At 33.8% G+C, this 12,468-nt stretch overlaps 1 protein-coding gene across 5 annotated transcripts in view; it reads left to right on the top strand.

The window, feature by feature from the left end:
- KANSL1L (KAT8 regulatory NSL complex subunit 1 like) overlaps positions 1-12,468 on the top strand; it is a 144,663-nt gene that overhangs the window by 72,119 nt on the left and 60,076 nt on the right. The gene's annotated exons all lie outside the window — the stretch shown is intronic.

Genomic DNA, 12,468 nt, shown 5'->3' with positions numbered 1-12,468 from the left:
TGAATTTTCATTTTAATATACTTGCCTGTATTTTTGGTCATTCATTTGCAAAGCATTGATTGCATAATTATTTATTGTGTGTCACATAGAGTCCTAGGGACACACATATTAAGACAAAAGTCTGCACTTGTAAATAACTCACAGTCTAGTTGGTGAAACATGTAACTATTTAATAAAATGTCATGCAATAAAAATGGAATTGTGTGCAGTTGTTTGAATACTGGTTTTTAATAACTGTTACACTTGAAAAAGATACCTCATAAAGATATGTAGATCCAAATGAAAGAAATGGAAAATTAGCCATGCTTACTAAATTATGTTTTTTTATTCTGTCTACTAGTAGTTAAGAGGTTGTTGTTGAAATCAGCTACTGAATACTGTTTTTCCTCATGTCAGTTAGTTGTTGTTACAAACTAATTGAAAGGTTCACTTTTGAAAGTTTTTAACAAGTTCAAAACCTATGAAAATGTTTTGATAGATTTAAAAGCAGATAACAATTTTGTTCAAGTTTTTGAAGTATGCTGATGTGTGTTTTAATTAATGATATTTTTGGCAACAATGAAGTCTTTTTAAAATAGTTTCTACATAATGTGTGTTTCAAAATGCATTTTATTTTCCCATTTGTTGTCAAAATATCATATTTCCCTTGAAGGAAAGTATTTATTTTCTAACATTTGCTAGGTAATGTAATACTTTATCTACTTTTAATCAAAGAGAAAGTGATCAAATTTAGAATGGTTAATAGTTATTTAAAATGCATAATTTATATTTAAGTTTAATAGCTCTTTGTAAGTGCTTTGTTACCAGATAACCAGCAAACTACCATGTAAAACAAAAGATTTGGGGGAATATTCCTGACTCCTAATTTCATTAAAACGTTTTATAAAGATTCTACAGTTTGTGATAATGTGTATAAAAAATCTATAAATCTATTTAACCAGGAACATAGAAACTAGACTATATTGCAGATAAGAGGAATAATAACACTGAAGGAGAAGCAGCACATTTTGAGGAAACGTGGTCTATTGTTTCATATGCCAAAGACAGTGCTGAAAATACCTGTTGGTTTTGTCAGTAATGTGTTGAGACTTTGGCAAGAGAGACTTTGACAAGAGCATGATGGAGAAAGAGGTAAGAGTGGGTTAATAGGAGAATTGGAGAAGAAGTAGAGAGGGATAGTCAAGATTACCCTTCAAGGCCACTGATTTTAAAGACTGTGATGAAAGGGACACATAAAGTCACAGAAAATATTTTTGTTTCTTAGATGGAGGAAATTTAAGCATCTTTATTAAAATAAAGGGAAAGGAAGGAGCTACAGGTGAGAAATGTAGAAACACCTTATCACAAAGTTATGGAGGGATCTTATTATGGGAGAAAATATGCCTGTTCTTTAAGAGTAGCATGAAATGGATTAAGATGGGTGTGGATGCACTTGTTTCTGAGGTGATCGTAGACTAGCTAAGAGTGGTAAAGGGAGCTTGAGGAGCTTTGACAAGTAAAACATTTTTTTCCTTTTTTCCATCTTCCTTCTCACTTTCCCTCTCCTCTCCCCTTCTTTATTTTTGGTGCCTGAGTAACTCATCCTCAGGAAAGGGTATTAGTGGTTTCTAAGAAGTTTTTTTTTTTTAAACCCGTTAACTATAAATATGCTTATGATGAAAAGTACTCAATTGATGCTTATAAAACTAGTTAAGAATTCAACTTTTAAAGTATTTTCTAATTGAACTTTTTATAAAATAAATACATACTGAAATTCTACAAATTTAAGGTTTTTAATGTTACTCATGTTTGAGAATATTACTGTTGATTTTTTAAATTAATTGGAGATGTGATTTTATATTATAGTATATGAAATAGCTTTGATTCAAAGGTATCTGGATTGAAGTAATGTGAAATGTATCTATATGAGCCTTTTGAGCCTGGGAGTAGAATATCAAATGAGGCCTAATTTTATTTCTTATGTCTTGCTGTTTTCCAATACCTTTGTTATTTTTCCTTCACATAGTTCTATATGAAGAAAAATCTTTCAGATTCGGAGGTTTTTAGGAGTTAGGGCTTAGACTATTTAATGGTATTTCAGACTTGACACTTAAACCACACAGCAGTTTCTGAAGATGTCCTTGTTAAGCATATAAATACTATTAATATATTTATATGTTTATAATAAATGGGCAGGTAAGAAAACTCACCATAAATATTTTTCAAAATTATAAAACATACATAACAAAAATGTACCATTTTAACTATTTTAAAATGTAAGTTTAATGGCATTAAATAATGATCAAAATGTTGTATAATCATCACCACCATCCATTTTCAGAACTTTTTTGGTCTTCTCAAACTGACACTCTATACCCACTAAACTATCATTTCCCATTCTTTCTTGCTGTCAGCTTCTGGCAACTACCATTTTACATTCTATATGAATTTGACTACTCTAGGTACCTTACAAGTGGGATCACATAGAATTTGTCCTTTTGTGACAAACTTAGTGTACTTAGCATAATATCAAAATTTATCCACATTGTAGCATGTGTGTCAAAATTCCCTTTTTAAGGCTGAATATATTCTGTTTTTATATAGACAACATTTGATCTGTGGATAGATATTTGGTTGCTTCTGTCTCTTGGCTGTTGTGAATAAGGCTGCCATTAACATGGATGAGCAAAATACCTGTTTGAGTCCCTGCTTTTAGTTCTTGTGGGTATTCTAGAAGTGAAATTGCTGGATTATGTGATAAGTCTATTTTTAATTTTTGTTTATTTCAAAAATTAGAAATTAGCGAATGTTAATGAAATTGCCAAGCCAAAAGCTGAGAGAAAGCCAGAGCTCAAAATGTTAGCAAAGCATAGCAATCTGCTTTTGTTTGAGGCTAAATTTAGATAAAATTAAATTGAGGTTTTGATATCTTCTGGGGGAAGGGAGGAGAGAAACTAAAACCAAATCCAGCAAAATCAAGCTGAAGTTTTAATAGATTATGGAATGATAAGATAAATCAGGTCAGTCAAGTTGGCTTATGCCTGTAATCCCAGCACTTTGGGAGGCTGAGATGGACAGATGGCTCGAGGCCAGGAGTTCAGGACCAGCCTGGCCAACATGGCAAAATCCCATCTCTACTAAATATACAAAAATTAGCCAGACGTGGTGGCACACGCCTGTAGTCACAGCTACTTGGGAGGCTGAGGCATGAGAATCACTTGAATCCAGGAGGCTGAGGTTGCAGCGAGTCAATTGCACCACTGCACTTCGCCTGTGACAGAGTGAGACTCTGTCTCAAAAAAAAAAAAAGTAGATCACAACCCTTGGCCCTGCCCATGTCAGGAAGATGAAATAAAATCCTCATATTTAGCAGGAAACATCAGGGGCTATGCCATTACAGTAAAGGTAAATAAGAAGAAAAACTGTTTGCCTTTCCCCACCACTAGGGAACCATTGGGAGATTTGACTTGGGGCTAAGCATAGCAGAAGATAAAAGAAAGCCTGTCTTTGAGATGTTCTAACCATGGTGGAGACTTTTTACATGGATTTTCAGTCCAAATTTGCCTCAGTGAGTGATCCAAGAGATCCCTAGTTTTAAATGGTTCCAGAATGGCAGAGGCAAATACAGATTTCCTCGGGAGGAAGGCGCCTTTTTTTAGCCTTGGGAAATCCTTGTGAATAATTTGTCAAGGGAAGTGATTAACAGTCAAATATAATCAAACGTATAAGGAGACAGAGCAAGAAGAGTAAGAATAAGGACCACACAACAGACAGCAAAAAAAGATCATAAAGTTTTCAGTTATTAGAATTATCAAACACTGATCACTTTAAAATGGTAGTCTGATTATAGAAATAAAAGATAGGCTCAAAATACCAGCAGGGAACACAAACTACATCAAGTGACATAAGCACATTTGGAAAAAGGCTAAATAAAACTTCTGAAAAATACTGAATATAATAACTAAGTGTTTTCTGCAGCAAACTAGATACAATTAAAGAGAGAATGTGTGACATAGAAGATGTATTAGAAGAAAAGTTCCAAAATGTAGCAAAAGATATGAAACAATGGAAAATACAGAAGAATTATTTTTAAATGCAGAGAATATAGTGAGAAGCTCTAATATGACACTTAGTTGGAGACCTGGAAGAAGTACTATAGAATGAAATAGAAGCAATATTTGAAGAGAGAGTGACTGAAAAATTACTTGAACTGATGAAAGATACCACATTCAGGAAGCCAAACAGACTTTGGATCAGAACAACTAAAAAGAAATCTACCTCTGGACATAGAAGAAATGTGAAACATTTGAAAATTTGAAAAACAAAGATACATGGAATGTCAAAAAGCAACCATAAGTGGGAGAAAGACATGATCTTAATTGAAAGCATAGTTAGACTGACAGCTGAATTCTCAATGGTAATAATAGGAGCCAGAGTACAGTGGAATGGTACTATTAGTATGTTGAAAGAAAATAACCGTTTACCTAGAAACTCTATACACAGAGGAATCATCTTTTAAGTCCGAGTGTGAAGGACAAACATTTTGAGACAAACCAAAGCTGGGAGAATAGACTCAGATTAACCATAAAGAATATGCTTTGGGCAATAGTATATTATCTGCATGGAAAATTTGAGGTGAAAAAGGGTTGAAGAACAAATAAAATGGTAAGTAACCATATGGGCATATGTAAGCAAACAGTAGTAAAATATGTCTAGTGGGGTTAAAAAAAAGTCTATAACAGCAATAACACAGAGGTCAGAAGGAGGGTAAAAGGATTTAAATTGTACTGAGGTGCTTGAATTATTCAGGCTATCAGTAAAAAAGTACTGATTTAGCTTTTATTATTCCTGAATTAAGTACAATAGAAGAGCTCCACATAAGAGGGGGCATTTCCTGGGTGTTGATAATGTTCTGTTTCTTGACTTATGAGTGGTGGTTATGGGAAAGTGGAAGAGTAAGAGGAGTTATTGCTTCACATTTACAAGCTAAACATGAGATAAGTGCTTTAAGTACTTATGCATATGCATCTTATATTTTATATTTTTTAAAAGGTTACAAAAAATAGGATATAAACTATATGCTTCAAAAAGGATACATAGAAAATAGTCACATAGGAAGTCACATTTGCCTTCATAGTTTAAAAAAAAAAAAAATTTAAATGACATTATTCATCCTAAACCTATGAACAGAATTTGACTAGTCCCACGGGAATGTGATATTTAATTTGTTGGTATGGAAACAAAGAATTAAATCTTATTTCATGTTATCTTGAAATTTGGTGATAAGGACTGATATAGTTGTTGAGTTTATAATCCTTACCCTTTATCTGTCAAATCTGTCTTAATCTCAGATGGCTTGTTCTGTCTTTCCTAATAAAAGTCATCTTACATACTTGTACAAGGCGATGAAAAATGTCTGAAGAAGACCAATAGCTACAGTTATTTGAATTGTCCTTTATGACCTGAAAAGCAGTCTTAAACTTAGTCATGAATTTTGAGATACACACTGAGCTGAAACATGTAAATGAACACAAATACTAGATATTATAGTAGCAATATAGTAACAGGAAGTTTCAGAATGTTCATAGATACAGGTAAAAAGGGTATATTTAAAAATAACATGGCTGGGCAGGGTGGCTCATGTCTGTAATCCCAAGACTTTGGGAGGCTGAGGCAGGAGAATGCCTTGAGCCCAGGAGTTTGAGACCAGCCTGGACAACATGGTGAGACCCCATCTGTACAAAGATTTTTTAAAATTAGCTGGGCATGGTGGTGCACACCTGTAGTCCCAGCTATTCAGGAAGCTGATGTGGGAGGATCTCTTGAGCCAGGATAGTCGAGGCTGCGGTGAGCCATGATCATGCCACTGTACTCCAGCCTTGTTGACAGAGTGAGACCCTGTCTCAACCCCTAAAAAACAAAAAAGCAGGACATTTAGTAATTTACTGTGATTATGTATACTTTGTTTTACATGATCTTACTAAAAATATAAAAATTAGCCGGGCGTGGTGGCACGTGTCTGTAGTCCCAGCTACTAGGGAGGCTGAGGCAGGAGAATTATTTGAACCTAGGAGCCAAGATCATGCCACTGCACTCCAGCCTGGTGCCTGGCAACAGAGTGAGACTCTGTCTCAAAAAAAAAAAAAATTATTATGGTGCCTAAACATATTCTGTGTTCCAAAAAATTTATAAAGTCTTAACCTACATTTGACAATTACTCAGTCTTTCCTCTGATCCAGTTTCTACAATAATATTATCTTAAAGGGTAAATGTTCGGCCTGTTAAAATGTAGTATGCCACTCAATAGATAACTGACCAAAAGTTCAAATGTATGTCTTACAGGAAACATACCAGATATTGGGAGATTAGTATATGGTTTTGTGAAAAGTAGATGAAATAGCATTTATAAAAACTCAACAAAATCTGGCACGTAAGGAACAACCTAATAATATTAGCTATTGATATTTTAATGTAAGGACATAAACTATATTAAACTTTTGGATATAGCCTTATTTCTGATCTTAGTCATATACTAGTCATCGATTAAGCTATTCTTACTCTTTAAAAATGTGTTTCAATGTGGCCTGAATTAGGATAAGGGCTTGAGGGCATTTGTAGGTATCCCTTTGCACAACCTGTGTATGTGGTACAGTAGGCCAACTGTTAATGAAGACATTTATTATGCAGTTACAGGAGTCACTGAGGCACTATCTATTTTTCTGTCATCTCTTGGGAAGTTGTTTTCTTGCCTTTGGTTTACTTCATTTGTATGGGACTCTGTAACTAAATCCGGCACTCTGAAATTCAGCATAAATACACTGTTGGGTTTTATTTTCATACAAAATGTATCTCCTCAAAAGACCATCTTGGGACATTTAATCTCCTCTGTGCCCCTCCCAAAAAAGATTTTAATTTTTATTTTTAATCAGTTATAGTGTTTCTATAATTTGGTGGCTTGAGGACAAAGTAGTTATAATAATATACAGCTTTTATGTATTCTGTTTGCTTTAGACATTTTGTGACCTTGGGCAGGTGTGTGATTCTCTTTACATCTCACTTCTATAATCTAAATTTAATGGAACATATTTTCTAAAGTAGTTTCAAGTGTTAATATTCTTCCATTTTAAATACTTATTTTACGTTATTCTAGATTTTTCAAACAAATACACAGTAAAAACATAAAGATTTCAATCCAGCCTAAATTGTGTATCTTTATAATATCACTGTTGTGCTGTATGGGATGTAATAATTTTATGTTAGCCTAAATCAAGAGAATTGGCAAATAGAAATTACTGTACTCAATGTATCTTAGTGACTTTAAACTCTACCCTAGAGATTATATGGAAAGAGGTATCCATGACAGTAAGAGGGTTATAGATTCCACTTAAGTTCCAAAAACTTTTTCAATTAAACTATTTGGAAAGAATCGTTTAAATAAAATGTATTACACATTGCCTTTTTTGGGTGGTGCTGAGCTTAATTTTCTCCCCAAAATGTATCAGTTATTTAATGAGATTCTGCTTAAGAAATTTAGAACACCCATTTGCGAGAGTAAATTCCATTCATCAGTGCAAACACAGATTGCAGAAAGCCCTGGAACTGAGGAATAGCTTTGATTTTTGTTAAAATTCGCAAGTCCACAGCTTTCTGATCAACCTTACGTTACTCTGTAATTTCATATTTCTCTTTTTTGGTGTAGAAAACCCCACCTTTCTGATGTCTGGGCTTCCACAGCTGCTGATTCTTTAAGTAAGCATCAGTAAGATGTTTGGGGATTCATATTGCTGAAAACAATTTTTGTGGAGGTGGCAATGGCAAATTTCTGGTGTGTTCTTCATAGAGGAACTCAATTGAGGACCAGAGATCCAGTTACAAGTAACAAGTCAGTGCCCACCTGCTCCGGGAAAACCACCCTCTTGCCTCTGTGGTGTCCAGTGGGGATGATCAGAATCATCCTGGGAACTGGCTTGCAATTTTTTGCTGTGGCTCAACAGCTTTCAACGCACACGTTCCCTAAGATAATATCAAGGCAATTTGAGAAGTTTAACCACCTGGGTACCACCATTCTTGTCACCACCAAGTGATATTGTAATGGCTACAGTAACCTTCTCCTTTCTCTTTTCAATCTCGGATTTAGTGGGTGAGTATTTCCTTTTATACATGGCTTTCCTTGAATACACAGCAGATCCAGAATATCTGCCAATTCCTCTGACAACAACAGGATTTTGGTCTTTGTATTTTTTGCCTTGAAGTTACATCTTTACACCTTGCCACTAGCAATTGTATACAATTGAGTGATACCTTAGGTAGTGCCATTTTTTTGATCAAGGTTATGAAGAAAATTTTCATTGTTAAGAATATCACTTTGAAATGAGATCACAGTTCAATCCCAAATTGACCAATTGGTAGCATTGTGATCTTGCACAGCAATCTGGATCACAGATAGAATGAAAACAGCCTGTTTACTGGGTTGTTGTGAAGATCAAATGAGGTAATAAATGTGATATTATTTTGTTAATTTATTACTTGCTTATTATCTGTCTTCCTGGACTTGAATGTAAGCTTCAGGAGAGTAAGCATTTTTTGGTTTATCTTACTGAACTGTTGTTTTCCTTAGCACTTGGATGAATGAGTGTCACATCATGGGCATGAATTAATATTGGTTGAATGAATGAAACGCTGTTCATGATTTCTTGCTGGTACTCAGCATTCATAAGGAATATTTTGTACTTCATATTTTTTTCTCTGCTATAGTCAGATTGATATTCTCCTTATTGCTCTCGTGGCTGACTTCTGCAGTTCTGTTTCTCTTCATAATTTGACTCTGGACTAGAAAATCAGATAACTAAGGTGATAGATGACATAGATGTCTCTAATAAGAGACATTTTTTAAAAAATCTGTAAGAGAAGGCCTTTCTTAAAAGTAACAGGAGTATGGCCAGGCATGGTGGCTCATGCCTGTTAATGCCAATACTTTGGGAGGCTGATGCAGGAGGATCACGAGGAGTTTGTATCCAACTTGGGCAACATAGGAAGACTTCATTTCTACAAAAATAAAATGAAATGAGCCAGATGTGTTGATGCATGTAGTCTAAGCTGCTTGGGACGCTGAGGTGGGAGCATCGCTTGGGCCCAGGAGTTCAGGACTGCAGTGAACCATGATCTCGCCACTGTACTCTAGCCTAGGTGACAGCAAGACCCTGTCTCAAAAAAAAAAAAAAAAAAAAAAAAAGGAACAGGAGTGAACTTTCATGCACAGACTTACTGACATCTCTTTTGGTTATTTAAAGTCCTTTTAAAAATTTCAGCTAAATTCTCTATATATAGTTGTTGCCAGATAAGTAATGAAATGAAATGTTACAGTTCTACTAATAAAGCATATTTATTATAGCATTATATCACATTACATCATAATTTTTGTATATAATTAGCTTAGAAGAAATTTAAATTTTTAATTTTTAAAGTTTAGCCTCATTTTCTCTTTGTATACTAATTTTTGTGGATCATATAGAACTTTTGTTTGATATAATTTTCTTGAGTATTTAAGTATTAATCCATATTAAATATTAATACTTCATAATTTTAAGTATTAATCATAATGATTTGTCCTCACAGTGGACATTTGAAGTAAAGTTACCCGGTTAATTATTTCTCAGGGCATGTTTGCACACTTGCTATTTATTGATTCTTAACCCCCATCTTTTATTTAATGACAACATCGCCTAGAAAAATGTCAGAGTTTTTTTTTTTTTTTTTTAGCTTTATTAATTTCAGCAGCATGGTCTCAGATGACTTACCTGGAACTGTGCGACTAAGAAGATTGAGTCATCAAACAAATGAGGCATTACATTTTATCATCATAGGGATAGTTTTTGGTTTTCAGATCTCATACTCTAAAATGAAGATAAAATGTTATATATTAATCTTTATGTACCCCATGGGGTATTATCTTTGAGAAAGTGAATTCCTACTTGAAATGTCTAGAATTTTGTCAGTTTGTTTTGTTTTTCTTTAATGAGTCCCAGAATATGACATGAAATTAAATACCAGTGAATCATTGCCATGTTAATTATTTCTACTAATGATAATTATCACATATGAAATGCAACTATTCTTTCTTAATTGCATATCATAATTGAAAAACTGCATTTAAGCTGGCAAACTAATCACATATTAATTTTTTTACCCTTATAATATTTTCAATAGTAACAACTCAATTATGAGGAAACATTGTTTGTTAGCAGCTTATTCTAAGTCAGTGTGTTCAGTATAAATTTGTTGTCCAGTGAATGACATTAATATATAACAATTATTAATAAATATTTAATTATAATAAATATATATATTTCAATTGCTTATTCCTCTAATAATATGTCTAAAACCTAGTATTATGTAAGGGAATATATTAATAAATTTTGGTACAACCACTAGGTTAATATCACGTAACTACACAAAATTATGTATGTAGAAAATATATAATCATGGAAACATGCTTATATTGGAATGTTAAGTGGAAAAATCAGGACACTAAAATTAGTACAATAGGATTTTATAGAAAAAAAGGATATAAATGAAAACTGTATTCCTGTTGAGAAGATGGGATTTTGAAAAATATATCAGGTTTTATTCAAGTTTTTTTGTATTTTTGTTTTTCTTAAAAAATAGTAAAAATCTGGGAGTGTCTCAGATCAGACAAATATTTGACAAACTTTATGTCTCGATTACCAGGTAGAACAACATGGCTGTCACATTGGTTTCCTCATCTCTTTGCCTTTATGTGTTAAAAATTCCCACTTTACATTAATAGCCAGAAATAAGAATGACAGGAATTTTTGTTTGTTTGTTTGTTTGTTTAATACAAAGAGCTCTTGGCATGGAGGTAGTTCTATAATAATTGTTCTTTTCCCTCCTTTACTTTTATTGTGGAAAACTTTAGACATATAGAAAGCATAGTAATGTGAACCTACATATTCTCAGCTTTAACAGTTTTCAAAATTTTGCTAATTCTTTTGTTATTCCTTTTCCTGACACTCTTTGTTTTTCTAGGAGTTTGTAAAGCAGTTTCTAGTGATTATTACTTTACCTGTAAATAGTTCTTTATATTTCACTGATAGGCCTTTTAACATACCTACCACTTTATTATCACATTTAATACTGTTAACCATAATTTGTCACTGTCTTGCAATTCTCTATCCATATTCAAATTTCTGCAGCTGTCTCACAATTATCTTTTTATGATTAATTTGTTAAAACCAATATTCAAAGTCCATAAATTATGTTTGATTATTATGTCTTCTAAGTCTCTTTTATGTTCATAGCCATTTTTAAAACATGTTAGACATCCTAATAAAAGAGAAAAAAAAACTGTAATTTTAGTTGATTCTTTAAAATTTTATTATTATAAAAGTACAAATTAATTGTAGAGAAATTTGAAAATTCAGAAAATACTAAGAAGAAATCACTCTAGGCCAGGTGCAGTGGCACACACCTGTAATCCCAGCACTTTGGGAGGCCAAGGCAGGTGGATCACGAGGTCAAGAGATCAAGATCATCCCGGCCAACATGTTGAAACTCCTCCTCTACTAAAAAATACAAAAATTAGCTGAGCATGGTGGTGCATGCCTGTAGTCCTAGCTACTTGGGAGGCTGAGGCAGGAGAATTGCTTGAATCCGGGAGATGGAGGTTGCAGTGAGCTGAGATTGTGCCACTGCACTCCAGTCTGGTGACAGAGCGAGACTCTGTCTCAAGAAAAGAAAAAAAAAAATCACTATATTTCTCAGAGTGTTTTCTTGCCATCTTTTCAATACATTCTTTTCATAGTTGAGATCTATTAGAAGTAATTTTGTATCTTTTTCAGTTAATATTATATTGGAAGCTTTTTATACTTAAAATACTTATTTCTCACTTTAGTGGCTACAATAAGATGAATCTTAATTTTTTTTTTTTTTTTTTTTTTGAGATGGAGTCTCACTCTTGTTGACCAGGCTGGAGTACAATGGCGCAATCTTGGCTCACTGCACCCTCACCTACTGGGTTCAAGTGATTCTCCTTCTTCAGCCTCCTGAACAGCTGGGATTACAGGCGCCCACCACCTCACCTGGCTAATTTTTGTATTTTTAGTAGAGACAAGGTTTCACCATGGTGGCCAGGCTGGTCTCAAACTCCTGACCTCAGGTGATCTGTCCACCTTGGTCTCCCAAAGTGCTAGGATTACGGGCATGAGCCACCACACCCGGCCTTAATTTTTTTCAGGTACTACATCTTATTTAGAATGTCATTTTACAGTGTACTACAACACATTTTCTTATTACTAGAGTTTAAGAGACTAGCATTTTTGAGGATGAGGTGTAGTTTTTCTACTTATTACCCACAGTAAGGGAAATAGTCTAGGCATTGTTTTCCCTAAACCAGGCAATGCTAGATGTTGATCTATTTGGTCAGTTGAGAGAGGAATTCAACAGAGTGAGTCTCCATCTCAAAAAAAAATA

Source organism: Cebus imitator, unplaced genomic scaffold (genome assembly GCF_001604975.1).
Source record: "Cebus imitator isolate Cc_AM_T3 unplaced genomic scaffold, Cebus_imitator-1.0 Scaffold191, whole genome shotgun sequence".
In the NCBI taxonomy this organism is placed as follows: Eukaryota; Metazoa; Chordata; class Mammalia; order Primates; family Cebidae; genus Cebus; species Cebus imitator.
This window is presented reverse-complemented; position numbering and strand designations above follow the sequence as displayed.